The 14,764-nt window shown below is 40.6% G+C and overlaps 1 protein-coding gene across 1 annotated transcript in view; it reads left to right on the top strand.

Annotated features, from left to right (window-relative positions):
- The window catches only part of tnr (tenascin R (restrictin, janusin)), a 155,653-nt gene that overhangs the window by 68,022 nt on the left and 72,867 nt on the right, over positions 1 to 14,764 (top strand). The window lies entirely within an intron of this gene.

Genomic DNA, 14,764 nt, shown 5'->3' with positions numbered 1-14,764 from the left:
AAATATTACACATTTATTATCCGCAGAGTTTAGTCTTGGAGCGAACAAAGGAGGCTGCTGTGGGACAAAGTATCTTCATCATCTTAATGGAATACTGAGAGCCTGTTGATAGCAGCAGCAGAGAGAGAGAGAGAGAGAGAGAGAGAGACAGAGAGAGAGAGAGAGAGAGAGAGAGAGAGAGAGAGAGAGAGAGAGAGAGAGAGAGAGAGAGAGAGAGAGAGAGAGAGAGAGATTGCAAAGACATAGAGTAATAATTGAGATAAACAGAGAAAAAAAAATAGAGGAAGTGATATGGTGACTGTCACTTTGTCACTGTTGTTGTTCTAATTCCTTCTTCCACTGATTAAATAGATGTATTGGCTCTGCAGTCATTAAACATGAGAAGGCCAGCCCTCTGCAGCGCCAGTTTTGCATCTATCAAATCTACTTGACATCATGTGGTCAAGCATGTAAAACATTGTGTGTTTAAATTGTGAAAAACACGCCCGCATTACAAATTGGAAAAAATGGTTTGAGATTATAGATACAGATGCAAAGACAATGCACCGCACGTGTGACATCATGGAGAAACAGATGCATAAACAATAGATAGGCATGGACCAACAACTTGCAATAGGTCACTCTATTATTACTGAACAGAAGCAAAAGGCTGAATGAGTCACTATGAGAAAATGGTCAGAGAGACACGATGAACTCTGGTTCATCGTGTCTAATTTTCAGGTGAGATTTTACAATATCTGTTAACAGTAGCACACTGTCTATAGTTCACCTTCGGATGTTTGACATAGCTTTACTCCCTGCTCGGAAAGTACTGACGTAATCGTCCTGATTTTAAGTCTAAAATCTCAAACATCTTTGACCCCAATGATTCTGGCAGGTTAAAGAGTGGCCCTATTACACTTCACACATCATTCTCAGATCAGATCACATGATCTGGACTCCGTACCGACCAAAGTTCTTTGAATCAGGGTTAAATCAGCCCGAAATTCCTGTAGTCTAAGGGCCAGCCCAAGGTTTTCTGATTAATCTTAGCTTCTGGCTAATAGCAGAATGAACACATCTATGTATATTTGTAAGTAAACAACTGTAAAGGTTATTGAAACAGGTTCATGGATAAGAAGCTGAATGTCGGGATCATAAGAAGGAAAAACTCAAATACTAAGCAAGGAGCAAAAGCAGGTCAGAGAAAGAATCAGCATTTAGGTGCAGGTGAGTGACAACAGTAAAAGCCTTTGTGCTCATGTTTCCAATGGGGATTATGGTCCGTTTGCCTGTGTCAATTCTGATAATGGCAGCGCTGCCAGTAGAAAGTGTTGCATCCAGAAGGAAAACAGACACACACTCACACACTGCTTATTCGTAAGAGGTGTATTCAGCACATGCAGCCTCGTATCGATGCATCTGGTCGGACATCTGAAATATCTGACAGGGCTCAGAAATTCAACACAGAGATGGATTGAGCTTTAAGAGTAAATCTGTGTCACACCCAAACACAGTGTGCAGAGACTGTACTGTGACACATAGTCAATCAAACTGCTGCATCGTGGCTGTAATGTGGCAGCGGTGTAGGAGTGCATCTTCACTACAGGAGAAAACATTGTGAATAACAGAGAACATCATATGCACCCAACCCCACAGACTATAAACTGCAATACAAGGACAGACCCTAGAGAAACTTAAACATCTCTTAATGTGAATTTTTTTTGTATTCCACTGACGCCAGTTGAATTTAACCACCTACGCTGGAGGAGCTAAAGTACACCGATTTTTCTGACGTTTGCGTTTGAGACAGCTTTTGGGATATGATGGATCATGAATCTTGTTTCAATAGTTTTGTTTTGTTTTTCAAACCTTATTTGTCTGGTCAGATGAGCTAAAAGATAATCTGTGAATTATGCCCGCAGTGTTTGTGCTTATCCTGTTGCAAACAGGATAAGCACAAATTTCAGCAAAATAAACACTGCAAAATAATATGTATATTTAAGTGTTTTTCTCAAGCATAAAAACAGATTAGGAAAAATAATAAATCAATATACAAATATGTGAAGAGAATTTTAAGAGCTCCAACTGAAAATACAGACATGGGCAAATATAGGTTGGCCAGTGGCTTCAATTGTATAAATGCATTAGCTAAGAAGATAAATTGCTGAAAAATGAAATGATCCCCAAATGATCCCTTAATGATCCCTTAATGAAGCAGACTTATCTGTCTGACTATAAATCAGGATAACTCAAAAACTACTCAACAGATATCCATGAAATATCAGTTTTGCAGCAAGGAGAACGGGTGGATCTAGTTTTCTTTTAACATGAGCACCCTTCTTGTTTTCTTCAATCGTCTCTCAACAAGTTCCACTCCAAAGAGCTATCTTATAATCACTTGGAAAAAAACAACTTTTGCCATAGACGTTTCTTGTTATTGATACTGTAGCTGTTCCCTTACTGGTGAGATTTAATTCCATCTCTACTTTTGCTCGGTTCAGACGTTTGCTGCAGAAAACTGTCAGAGTACTCTTTCACTGTGACAGGCTCTCCGCTAATGAACTGGACCTTTGTATCTCCTCCTCACCAGGCTATTCCTGGAACTGATAGCATCGCAGCCTGATGTCTCGGTACAGAGATGCAGCCAAGATAACCCGTTCAATCTGACCTCACCTCCCTCTGTTCTAGAAGTTTTGCCAATTCGACCCTGTGTTAGCTCCATCAATACTGGATGTCTTAACAGTAGGACCCAACCTCTTAAACACAAGCTTTCCTGTAAAATATTTATTGTGCTGCCCGAGTTACCTTCAGTGTGTTTAGAAGTAGAAACAATATCCTTGTAGCGTATGAGCTCTGGAAAAAGTCAGAAAAAATGAAATTTGAAATTTGCATCCCACATTGACAAGTCTGATTGAACAATGTGATTGCAGAGAAGATTACCAAAGCAATTCCCTTTTGTATAGGTTGTACAATTCTCATAGCAGTGAAAATGTACCTTTCAAACAAAAGGTAGAGAAATTATCTAAATTGCAATAGAGCAGAAAATCTCTAAAAAAGATAAAGCACAAAGCAATCACAACAACAGCAGACCCATCACAGAACAGCATTCAGTATCTTCAAGTACGTTTTTTATATAGTTTGGCTTGATCTCATTAGACAAGTGTTTGAACGAGCCCTGATGGAGAAAGCTTAATAGTCCGCAGTCGTCTGCCTGGACTGTAAAATGACTAGAGCAGTGCTGCCTCGGGATTTCTCGCCGTGCTTGAGCTCATAGGGGCTTAAAAGCTCAAATACAGCCAGGCGTGAGTCCAAGATGAGTCTTAAAGGTAATGAGTAACATTTCTAGATGAGTCCATCATTGCGCCAGGTGCCAGTGAAGTCATGGCAACAGCCAGTCTTCTATGAGAGCAAGCTTTCTGACAATCTAAGGTAAAGCCACCCTCAAAGATGGATGAATCCTCGATATATATGATAAATGGAGATGAATCTAATCCAACAGCTTCTTCAAACACTGGAATCCAGAGATTCAACCTGCAGATAGTCAATAGTGGCTTGTGATTGACCTGACTACATCTCATGGTTAAAACTCTTCATATCGTCCCAGTTCTTTAGGCCTGACCAAATCTCAGTTTTATACTTAATCAGTAATTTAAATTCTTTCCAATCGTAGCTTGATCAACAATTAACATTTCACATTGTGACCCGAATATCTTTGGTTGCAATATTGTTACAGTTCTAGGGAAGATACTTTCAAATTAAAAATTATTCTTGCAAAATAATTTCATTAATTTTATACTGAATTGTTACAGGGGTAGTCAACTAACTATATAATACAGACAGGTGATATTTGTGTAATTCCATGAAAATGATAAACCATCAGGCCCATTACAGCCAGTAGCTGGTTTAAATGTTGTTTCTGATCGGTTGATGGCCCCTACATAAAATGCATCAAACAGCCTTTCAGTCTGTCACCTTCTGTAAGTCCCCCGCCACCCTTTCCTCTTCTCTCACTGAAATCTCCGCCCCTGTCTTTTTGCTCAGGCATGACCTGAAACAAATGGAAGGATTCTGACAGAAAAAGTTCAGAATCCTTCCATTTGTCACCTCATGAACTGCTGCTGTCTGCTGCTCCCTCTCCCTCCCTGTTGAGGAGGCCGTTTCTCCCATTTCATCTTCCCCTTTGAAGGGCTTCTGTTTGTTGAGGGACAGAAGTGACAACACAGCCTCCTGTCCCTCTCATATACAGTAAACAGGTGAAAAAAGAGCCCCCCTCCTCCTCCCACCTGTGCTATCTGTTTCTTCTCCTTCCTCTGTGATGTGAATGTCTGTTGAAATGACACACAAAGTGTAGCAGCAGTCCAATTCCATAAGCTGTGTGGAGACGATAAAGCCAACTCCGAGGGATCAGAAGGATTGACACGTTCCTCTGTTGGTGCTGTCTGTTCAATGCCATCGCGGCAAGGGAAGAAGTGCTCCCGGCGCTCACCAGGGATTGTATTCAATTACTAAATACACAGCTCAATAGGATAGAAACACAATGTGTGGTTATTTTAAAGCCTGTGCGGCATTATGTTTTATTGACAGGGATTATTACGCTTATCGCCTTCTTTTTGTTACTTTGTCTAACGTCTATGAAACCTGTTTATAAATCTGGTGTTAAAATGAGGAACTATAAATAATGCAGTGCAGATATAATAATTTTCCCCTTTTACAAATGTTGGAGAAATATTGTCAAAGATGTTTGGGAATGGTACGGTCCATTACAGGCTTGACTTTAATTCATTATCTTTGAAATGTGCCATCAACCAGTCAATCTTCTTGTACCTGATAAGCTTCTTTTTTTCTTTCTCATGAACATTTTTGGTGTCTTGTCATCTTTAAGTTAAATTCATGCCACAGCATAAGGAAAAAAAAGAAACACTAAAATCGTAACTATAATATAGGTATGTCCTGTCGCCATTGTTTGGTTTGTAGACTGGCGTGAATCAAAGGCCTCATCCTATAAAAGGAGCAGCCTCTGATTCTGTTGGTTACTGCCTTCCTAACTTCATGCAATTGGTTCAAAAGTCCAAACTGTCCAAGAAAATGTTTTGTCACTGCAAATGATCCAAACCATTGTTCGTTTGATTCATGGTTCAGTCGGAAAATGTACACATCCGCTGGTCAAACTGCTACATATAAAGGTCCAGATAGCTCATCCTAGCACCATTTTGAGACTTGTGGAAATCTGGCCCTTGATGGGATACTTTGACCAATCACAGGGCAGTTAAGTGAGGGGATGCTCTTATTGGCTATTCTACTAAGCACGTCCCATAAAAAGCCTGCCCCCTAGTAAATTGTGGAAAATCCTACAGGAAAGGTCACTATTGCAACAGCCAAAGTAACCCCAAAAAAGCAACCCTGAATTATCGAATAAAAGAGTCGGACAGTAAATGGCATGATCCTGCTCAGGACGGGCTCTATCTAAACCGCTGCTATTCAATGTCCTGGGAATGATACTCAACAATGTTTTCTAGTGATCCCACCTACTGCACCGTTAAGGCTTCCAATATGAACATGCGTTTATACAAAATACATAAACAAACTTTTCAGTTTGTTTTGCTATGAGCTGAATGTAATTGAAAATCAAAAAAACTCCAGGCTTATTTTACTTGTGCTTTCTAGCATTATGTTTTTTTATTTAAATATACCTTTTTCTACTCTTAAAATGACCAGGTCGCATCTCTGAGATAGAAAATGAGTTTGCTAAAAGCCATGCATTGTGTCAGAATAGAATAGAGGAGCGGTGGGTATTCAGAGAGAGAGAGAGAGAGAGAGAGATAGAGAGAGAGAGAGAGAGAGAGAGAGAATCTATTCAATTCCTCCTGACTCATAGCTGGCTGAACAAAAAGGACTTATGCATTTTCCTCCACTCTCAACATTTTTACTGTCCTCTCACACTCTTTCAGCCGTCTATTCTGTCTCCTGTGCTCTTTTTCTAGATCTCTCTCGTCTTTTTCGCCTTTTATCTCATTTAGTCTCTCCCACTTTTGACTCAGTCCTTTTCTTCTCATGCTGTCTCTCTGACTGTCTGTCATTCTGCGTTTTGTATCCGGCCTCTTTTCCCCCACTGTCGTAATTCCTCATTTTTACTTTAATAAGCTAATTCAAGATGTGTCGTGCGGCCTCTGCTGAGGCTCAACAAGGGATGCAGTAAAGACCAGAGTCAAGTCCAAGAGACGAGTGAGTCAGAGTCGAGGCCAAAACCCAAAAAAGTTCAGATGGAGTCGAGAAGTTGTTCAAATACATGTAATTATGAGCCCTAGATAAGTTTTGAAATTTAAGTCAAAGACAAACAATTTGAATACTCTCCAAGAAAAGCCTTATTCAGCAAACCAGTTGTTTACTCTCTTCCAAGGAAGCGCCCAGACTGCAAGTTGCAATTGGAAAAGACGGGAAACCACAAACTTATTTTAATTGGTTGCACTTGTCGTTTGGTTTGTTGTCTCCCACAGACCGAGGCCAGAGGTTGGATGTGTAAGATGCTCTTCTAACACCTTTTTTGCAGGATTTCTTCATGGTCTATAGGCACACTGATGCTGTCTTTAGGCACGGACTGTCTATCTGTAGATACTAACAAGGGTCCTTTAGCATAGTTGTTAAGGAATAAATTCACTTAGAGCTAAGAATTTCACATTAAGTTTATGTAAAATAAAAAATGTTAATCTTGTTAATTGGCTTAAAACACTTTTTTCTTGTAAACGCGATAACCTAACAGCAATAGATAGGATAGAGGTCTTACTTTCATCCCGAGTAGATGATCTAATCCGATTTAGTTGTGCCCTGCTGCATAAATGTGCATATAAATCAGATAAAGTGTATTTTTTGTGAGCTGTTAGCTTTCTTGATGACACCAGCAGTTCTGTTAGCATATGTCTTCTTGTAGTCAGGGAGCTCATGGAGGGACATGAGGCAAGCCAAGTGCCTCCTGTTAGTTTGTATAGGAGCATGGAGCTCTATGGCTCAGAGCTATTTCAGGCTGGAGCTATGGAGGGGACGTTTAGAAACATAAATCATAGACCTTTTTTCGTCTCTGGGGAGTATTTGCAAAGTACAGAAAGATAAAAACACCAGCGGTACCTGTAGTGAACAGTAATCAAACAATGCAACGCTTATTAAACAAACATCCACACACATTTATTTTGTGTTCAAAAATGCAAGTAGACAATCAGAACCCTTGCAGCAGTAATTGTTATGTTGTCATCGATGTTCAATTTGATTGTAGAACAATTCAAATCATTTGTCAAAAAGGAATATTGATTTTATATTTATGTATTTATCAATTCAAGCTGCATTTAATTTAAGCTAAGACATGTTTTATCAGCTAAACACAAGTGGCCACAGAGTCCCATATTGAGGGAGTAACAATTTAATTTTACCTTTGTTTCTTTGCCCTATGTCTTAGAATCAAAATGCAAACATCAGTGTTTCAGATTAAAAGGGAAACACCTGTAATCAAAGTCAAATGCCGTCTAGCTCTTCTCTACTGCACGTTGTCTCGGCTCTTTCCGAGAGCATTTGTTTACATCTTCCCTGATAAATTGATCGCAGTGTGCAGCATGCACACATCATGAGCCTGAGGTTGTATTATTTGCTTTAGAATTGAATCCACTTGGTCCCATCTTTCCCCTGAAACAGCCCCGAGACTCAGGAAAAGACTTGTGCAGCCCTCTGGTTTGGAGGAGCGCCTCATGAACAGAGCCCAATGGTCCTGTAAGACAAGGCAATTTGGCCAGAGTGATGGGAATAATGAGAAAAGCATCGTAATGTTACCAGGGTCCAATTACCAAGGTGGAGAGAGAGCAGGAGAGAGACCGAGCGAGCTAAAGAGAGAAGCAGGGACAGAGAAGGAATAGAGGAATGCAGGAGACAGGAGAGCGAGTGAGAGATCACCCACGCAGAAAGACCTGGTATTGGTTTTGTGTTCATGTTGAGGTGGCTGCACATTAACTTGTGCAAATGGAGGTTATGGCTTTACTTCCATAGGGCGAGCAAGGAGGGGATAACAGGGCTGCTGCCAGAGAAAGAGAGAGAGTAAGAAATGAAAGTAGCAGAGAGAAAATTCAACTCTGTCCAACACTTCAGTAGACTGTGGGACTTTAATCCAAGGATACGTTTTTATACATCTTTATACAACACATTACCGTGCACAGTGGGCAAATATGTAAACCTTCCCAGAGAGATAAAAGGAGATGGTGAAAAAGACTAAAAAGAGATCATTAAATAATGAGAGTGGCGAACAGGAGAAGGCGGCCCACAAGAGCCAGGTGAATAAAATCATGACTGAGAAACAGTGCGAGTACAGTAGAATATCCCCCTTTTCTTCTGACTCCACGTTGTGACACGGCGGCGAGATGCTGCAGAGCTGGGACAAGAAATTCAGCAGATGGATGTTTTTGACCCCAGGCCCGAGAGCGACATCTAGCCCACAGCATCTCCCACCAGCAGTTGATGCCTCCCATCGCAGTGATTGCTCATGATCACAGCGTCTCTTTGACCAACTGTGTGACTCCTTCGTGGCAGCAGCTGGAGATAACCGTCGCAGCTGGATTACAGGACACAAATTACGCCATAAATGTATCCTCCTCTCATCTCGTGAAAAAGGGGATGGCGAGGGCTAACCGCTCCCGAGGCTAACTTACCGGCTCTCGCTATGAGCCCCTCCCCTGGGGGCCACGACGCGGAAAGAGACCGCATACACAGATTGAGATGTATGTGCACAGGGAAGACAGCGAGCACTTAGTCGGGAGGCAACAGTTTAAAAAGCCCTGTGGTAACGGAGAGTCGAGGGAGACACATACACAGTGAGAGTTAATGAAGCTTTTCAGTGCATATCCCTCCATAATCTAATGGCCATGTTAATCTCTTGTGGGTCCCTAACTAATAAAACACACACACGCCCATGCACACATTTTTTACAGCGAGACTGTGATCACGAGGAGTGTGTGGGAAGAGGCATTCAGTGACTGCTTCTCGTTTCAGCTACTGGATGAGAAAGAGAGATGCTAATTTAGCTGTTCGATTTTTTTCAACTTTTCTTTTTGTGTCTCTCTGACTTTCTGTCCCCACTTGTTCATTATTAAATATCAGAAGTCATTTTCCTGTATTTATTTGGTGTATAGAATATATATGATATTTTTAAGCATAGTATTTCTCTCTGTGCTTATGTTCACACGTATTTGTCTTGCATGGTCTGTCCCTCAACCCCCCCCCCCTCCCTTATTTATTACTTTATTCTTTCCACGCTAAACTCTCCTGAGTTACAGTTTGCATGAAATATAGTTAGTGCATCAATAACTCATCTGTGGGGGATAATTGTGGATTTTTTTTTGGGGGGGGGGGGGGGGGGGGTGCTCACAGCAGCTGTTAATGCTCTTGTGGTAATAACAACCTGTCGTCTTTTTTGTTGTTGTGGCTTCCTGCAACAGAGCCATTAAAGACAGCTCTTTACAACTCCAATGAAAGAATGAGGCGTACTGACGCGTGGTGCTGTTGACACTTGCGTGGCCTTTCTCCCTCCATTCAAAACCACAGTAAAACATCAACTTAAATGGACTTAATGTTTCTCAGAAACCTGGGTATAAAATGGAACCTGTGGTTTGGTAACATAATGTCTCTTTTCAACAACAGACATAATAACATCTGTGAAAAGGGAAACAAAATGTAAATGTGTTCTGTGTTTAAGTACACGCTCCATTTTCATTTAATGAATTATTTGACATTGTTTAACATGCTTCTCATTTAAGGCATGTAGCAAAAGGTTGGCTAGGTACTGTTTCTGTCTGCTCATAGGACATAAATTATTCTATTAATTATTATGTTGTCGTAAATTCCCATGAAAGCACTTAATCCAACAGTGATGAATCCTAATTAAAGTGGTGACAAGGTGTGTAAATCTGGCTTTATTTATTTATCTGTTTTTTCAAATGATCAATTAGCTGATTGGCCTGTATTATCTCAGGAACCAGTCAAAGATGAACATCATAACTCCCCGGTATCCGAGGTAATGTCTTCAAATAGCTTTTTTGTATTTGATCAATATTTAGTCTATTACAGCACAACGCAGCCAGACTGTTACAAAGTTAGGGGAATGAATCTGAATCAGCTATTCTCCTACTTGAGGGACCAACAGTCAATGGCCCCTGTTAAACATGCTTGATGAGAAACGTGACCATGGCTCAATGCATCGAATCTGCAGACGGGGTCGAGAGGTTCAGCAAGTGCTTCAGTCAGTTAGTTGTGTGATCTGAAAGAAGATGCAGTTGTTGCCAGACAAATGGTGCCGTGATAAGGGGAACAGAACTAATGCTGTCATTTGTAGAGAAAGTAAGATAAAGAAAATAAGCTATCAACTTAAGAGGTCAAGGGAAAACAACCAGAGGAGAGACACAAGGAAAAAGATGTAAGAGCTCAGTGAATCATATCTAGATGACTCAAGAAACATGCCTAAAATTCACACGGAAATAAATAAGCATCCACTAAGATTGTACACCAAAGTCTGCTGTCAATCAGGCACTGATGACTACTGAACCAAATCACAATGCAGAATTTGGTGCCTGAGCTATATATATGAAATAGTTGCTCTGCTAACAGGCAATATAAAAAACACAACAAATGCCCGGTTAACATCATACTTAACTCTCTACATGGCTCAAACAATGAATTTTAATGCAGAGGGATGCAACATCGCCCCATACTTGTATCCACAGCATAATACTGATGTCACGCCTCAAAGAATTACCTACCACCCGCTGCAAGGTAGGTAGATTAAAGTGTTCAAAGTGTGTATATCAAGGTTAAACAGGCCAACATATAATCCGCAATGTGGGGTAAATAAGTATTTAAATCAGGATCTGTTTGTGAGCATGAGGTTTGCTTGATGAAGCCAAAGAGCAGCGTAAACCCATACTGCAGAGTGAGCTTTTGACCTGGTGTGTGCAAACACAAAATCCGGTAATCCCTTAAGGGTGATTTGCATTGGACTGCCTGATTGTTATAGACACTGTTCCTTCTCTACCTCTCCATACTCTTCACTGCCTCATAAATTGAAAGTGAGTTACCAAAATGCCAAAAGGACCCAGCTAGGACAGCTAGGCCTTTATTTGTTTGTGAAAAGATGAGAACCCCTTTTATGGTATTAGTCTGCAAGAGTTTGATTGACTCTGAGAAGGAAGCAAGCTCAGTAGTTTGATGTAGAAATTCTGATTATTTTTCTTGTCCATATTTGGTTCGATATTCGCCATTGATTTGTTTCACTCAGGACTTGTACAGTTCGACCTTAACAATAATTTAATATATCATGTTCAGATACAAACCAGATTGTAAGTATTTTTTCCGTTATACCTTTATAATACAATTTTCTTAACTACATGATCAATACCCAGTACTGTAGCTGATGAAATGACTCGTCAACACAACAAAGACTTTGATTAGTATTACATCACTCGTTTTTTAAATGAATTTCTCTGTTCATTTATCGTCTCACCGGCCCATGAAGAGCACATTGTGGATGAAAGAGAAAGATATTGTCAACAATTCTAGACAGAAAAAAAGGGCCTTTAAAGAGATATATAATCTAACAAAGATGAATGAAGTTTGAAAGACGGAATCAAAGAGTTTTTTTTTGTACCTCAAACTTTTAAGCATATTTTTTTTTTTTTGTGAAGCTCTTTGCAGCTGGGATATTCTACAGAGTGGCCTCCTTTGTGTAGGCTGAATATTTTAGCTATTCCCTTTGTGACATGGCATAAAGTGCCCTGATGGTTTTAATTATAATTGGAACAGGCAGTTTCATTTTTGCCTGGCAGGGGGTGAACTCATATGAATCCTGCCAAGAAAACCACCAGGAAATACACAAAGTGACAGCACTGTTTCAGAGCTCTCTCAAAGTCATTAGATTTATATTTTTCCTACGTGCCCAGAATATTTAGCCTGAACACACTTCCACTCTATTTGCCATGCAGCTAAATTACTTCACAAAGGTTTTTTTGAATACTTACGCCTTTAGAAAGCTTCTCTAGATTGAGAAGCGGCATGTTGACAGATCTAATTACCATGAAGGCTGGTGCACTGTTATTAAAATGAAAGGCAGGAACCACTTAATCCATGACGCTCAGTGTGTTTTTCAGTGCAGGTGCACACATGCTGGTGCATATTCGCTGCTGTGATCATGCATTCAAGTTTATTTGAAATCTGAAGGCACATGTGTCAGCACACTTTGTCTTGCGTTGGCTCATGTGTCCGTGTTAGTAAATGAAGCCTGTGTGTGTAGTGCCTACAGCACGTTGATTCTATTCACTCTGAGTGAGATGGCCCGACCTTAATTGAGCCTCCATGAAAACCCTCCTCTCGCTGTGTGTTGGAATGCTCCCGGCCTGCACCATGACCCGATGACTACAGTCTAATCTAATGTGACTTTGAAACTCTTTCAAACTGTTTATTGCTGCCAATATAAAACTATATATATAGGCTTGTCTTTATGTGCAGGTCTTTATTTGGAAGCAGTATGGCTTAAAGGAAAAACACTGTGCATGCATACTGAAGACCTTCACCTCTCGTGTCTATAGTGAGATAAAAAGGGTGCGTGACACTTTTCTTACATGACGCATCTATTTTTACCTCCATGTGATTGTTGTAGAAAAGAAGCTACGAAACTGGAATAGAGAAGCATGACTGATTCACCAATGTTTGCTTATATAACATAGCATATACTGTATTTGCCTGCTTATTATTGCATATGCACACTATGATGAATACAATCAAAATAACATTTAATGAAACACATGTAACATGTACAATCGCAACAGAACAAAACTAAGAATAAATAACATTAGATGTTGGCTGATAAATTATAATAAATGGTAACTAAGAAATAAATATATTTATTGGTGTCAATTTAATTCACAACAATATCAATTGCGTAGCTGTTAGAGAGCTTTTGATCATATCCCTCAAAACGTTCTCTCCCTCTAGTCGATGTGACTTTATATATAGGGCAAGTTTTACCATTGAATGCTGTGGCTGGTCCACCAGAGAGCACTGATCATTTATTTACCCGCATAGCTTGAACACAGGTGTTTAACATGCAGGTCTGTTTTGAGACTGTGTGGTTCTGTAATTTAATCCATCCATCTATTATCCGTACTGCTTTTCCTTAAAGGGTCACAGGGGGTGCTGGAAACGATCCCAGCTGACACCTACACACGATTCTGGGTCTCCAATCAAAGTAAACTGCATGTGTTTGAACCGTGGGAGGAAGCCAGCGTCCTCAGAGAACTCCCACACAGAGCGGGCCCTGCCGATCTTCAGGTTCAAATTCAGAACCCTGTGTGAAGTGACATTGCTCTCTGCACCACCTTCACGCATGTAATCCTATGCATATCCTGCAAAGAATAACATAATTTGCTTCTCAAGATAGGGAGTCTTCACTTGGCACACTACAATACATAAATTAAGTTAATTGCTCGAGTTTCCTAGAGAGCGTTATAGTCAGTGTTAAGAAAGTCATATTAAAAAAAAAAGCTACATACAGACAGAGAGATGGAGATTTCTGAAACTATCTATTATAGATGGATGACTAGTGTTGCAAATTTGTTTGTTTAGGTTGGCTAAGTGTTATTGGATGTGTAATATAACGGCTTGTCGCAGGAAGTGAAACAGCCATGTTGCCAGAGGGACAGTGCTTTAGCTAATGGCTTTGAACATGATGGTTCCAGTCGGTTTTGTCCGTCTCACTGTGGCACCATCTGCACGTTCTCATTCGTTTGGTGAATTCTTCAGTTAAACGGCTTGTGTCGCGTCGGGCAGCAGCTGCATGCTTGAGGTTTTCACAGCAGAACACTTTCTATCTCTTTAGCTGTGGGGCGGGTGGCATTGGTTGGCAGTTGAATCCAGCAAGGCCAAAGTCATTTTTAAAAACATTAGCCACACTGGCTGAAGCGAGGCGGGCTGTAGACTGTAACATATGACTATCTTTCCCCAATGGCTCTTTCATGATATACTGCCTTTGTCAACATTCTTTGTGTTGCTGTTTACTACTACACACACACACACACACACACACACACACACACACACACAAACATGTGCACATACACACAGGTTGTTTGACTTTGTCTCAAAATGAAGGGTGTTGCTCAGGCGGGAGCTGAAAGATCCTTTGAAAAGTGAAGTGTGGCAGTGGGAGAAATCGTCAGTATGTGAACAGGAAGCCTGGGAAATTGAATATGCCTCAACACATTTTGTTTTGAATGAGAAACACACACACGTTCACACTGGGATTCTCTTTCTTTTTCTCTCTATCTCTCTCTCTCTCTCCGTTTCTCATTTATGTGCAAATACACTGATGTTTCAACATTTCCTCCATAAATGATCAAAACAGCCCGAGCCAGTTAGGTGTGATAAGAAGACTTCCATCTGGCTCTCACAAAAGACGCCATCTGAGTGCAATAGCCCGCTTCTCCAACATGAGATGCATTGTTGTGATAAAAGGAGCTGGTGAATACCGACTACACAGGCTCATCTGTGAGATGTTTTTTTTTTCTCTTCTTCTTTTTGTCTCGTACTAAATCTTCTGCCCACACTCACTCTGACATGAACATGTTGAAACTCAGGGGAGTTGTGCTTCAAATTACTACAAAGCACACATGAACTCACACGCTCACCATACTGTATAATTGCGTTCCCTCCTGCTGTGTGATACCTCACCTCTCGATAAGGATGTCTGATAGGTCGCGTCAGCTGC

The sequence above is a fragment of the Platichthys flesus genome, chromosome 14 (assembly GCF_949316205.1).
Source record: "Platichthys flesus chromosome 14, fPlaFle2.1, whole genome shotgun sequence".
Lineage (NCBI taxonomy): Eukaryota > Metazoa > Chordata > Actinopteri > Pleuronectiformes > Pleuronectidae > Platichthys > Platichthys flesus.
This window is presented reverse-complemented; position numbering and strand designations above follow the sequence as displayed.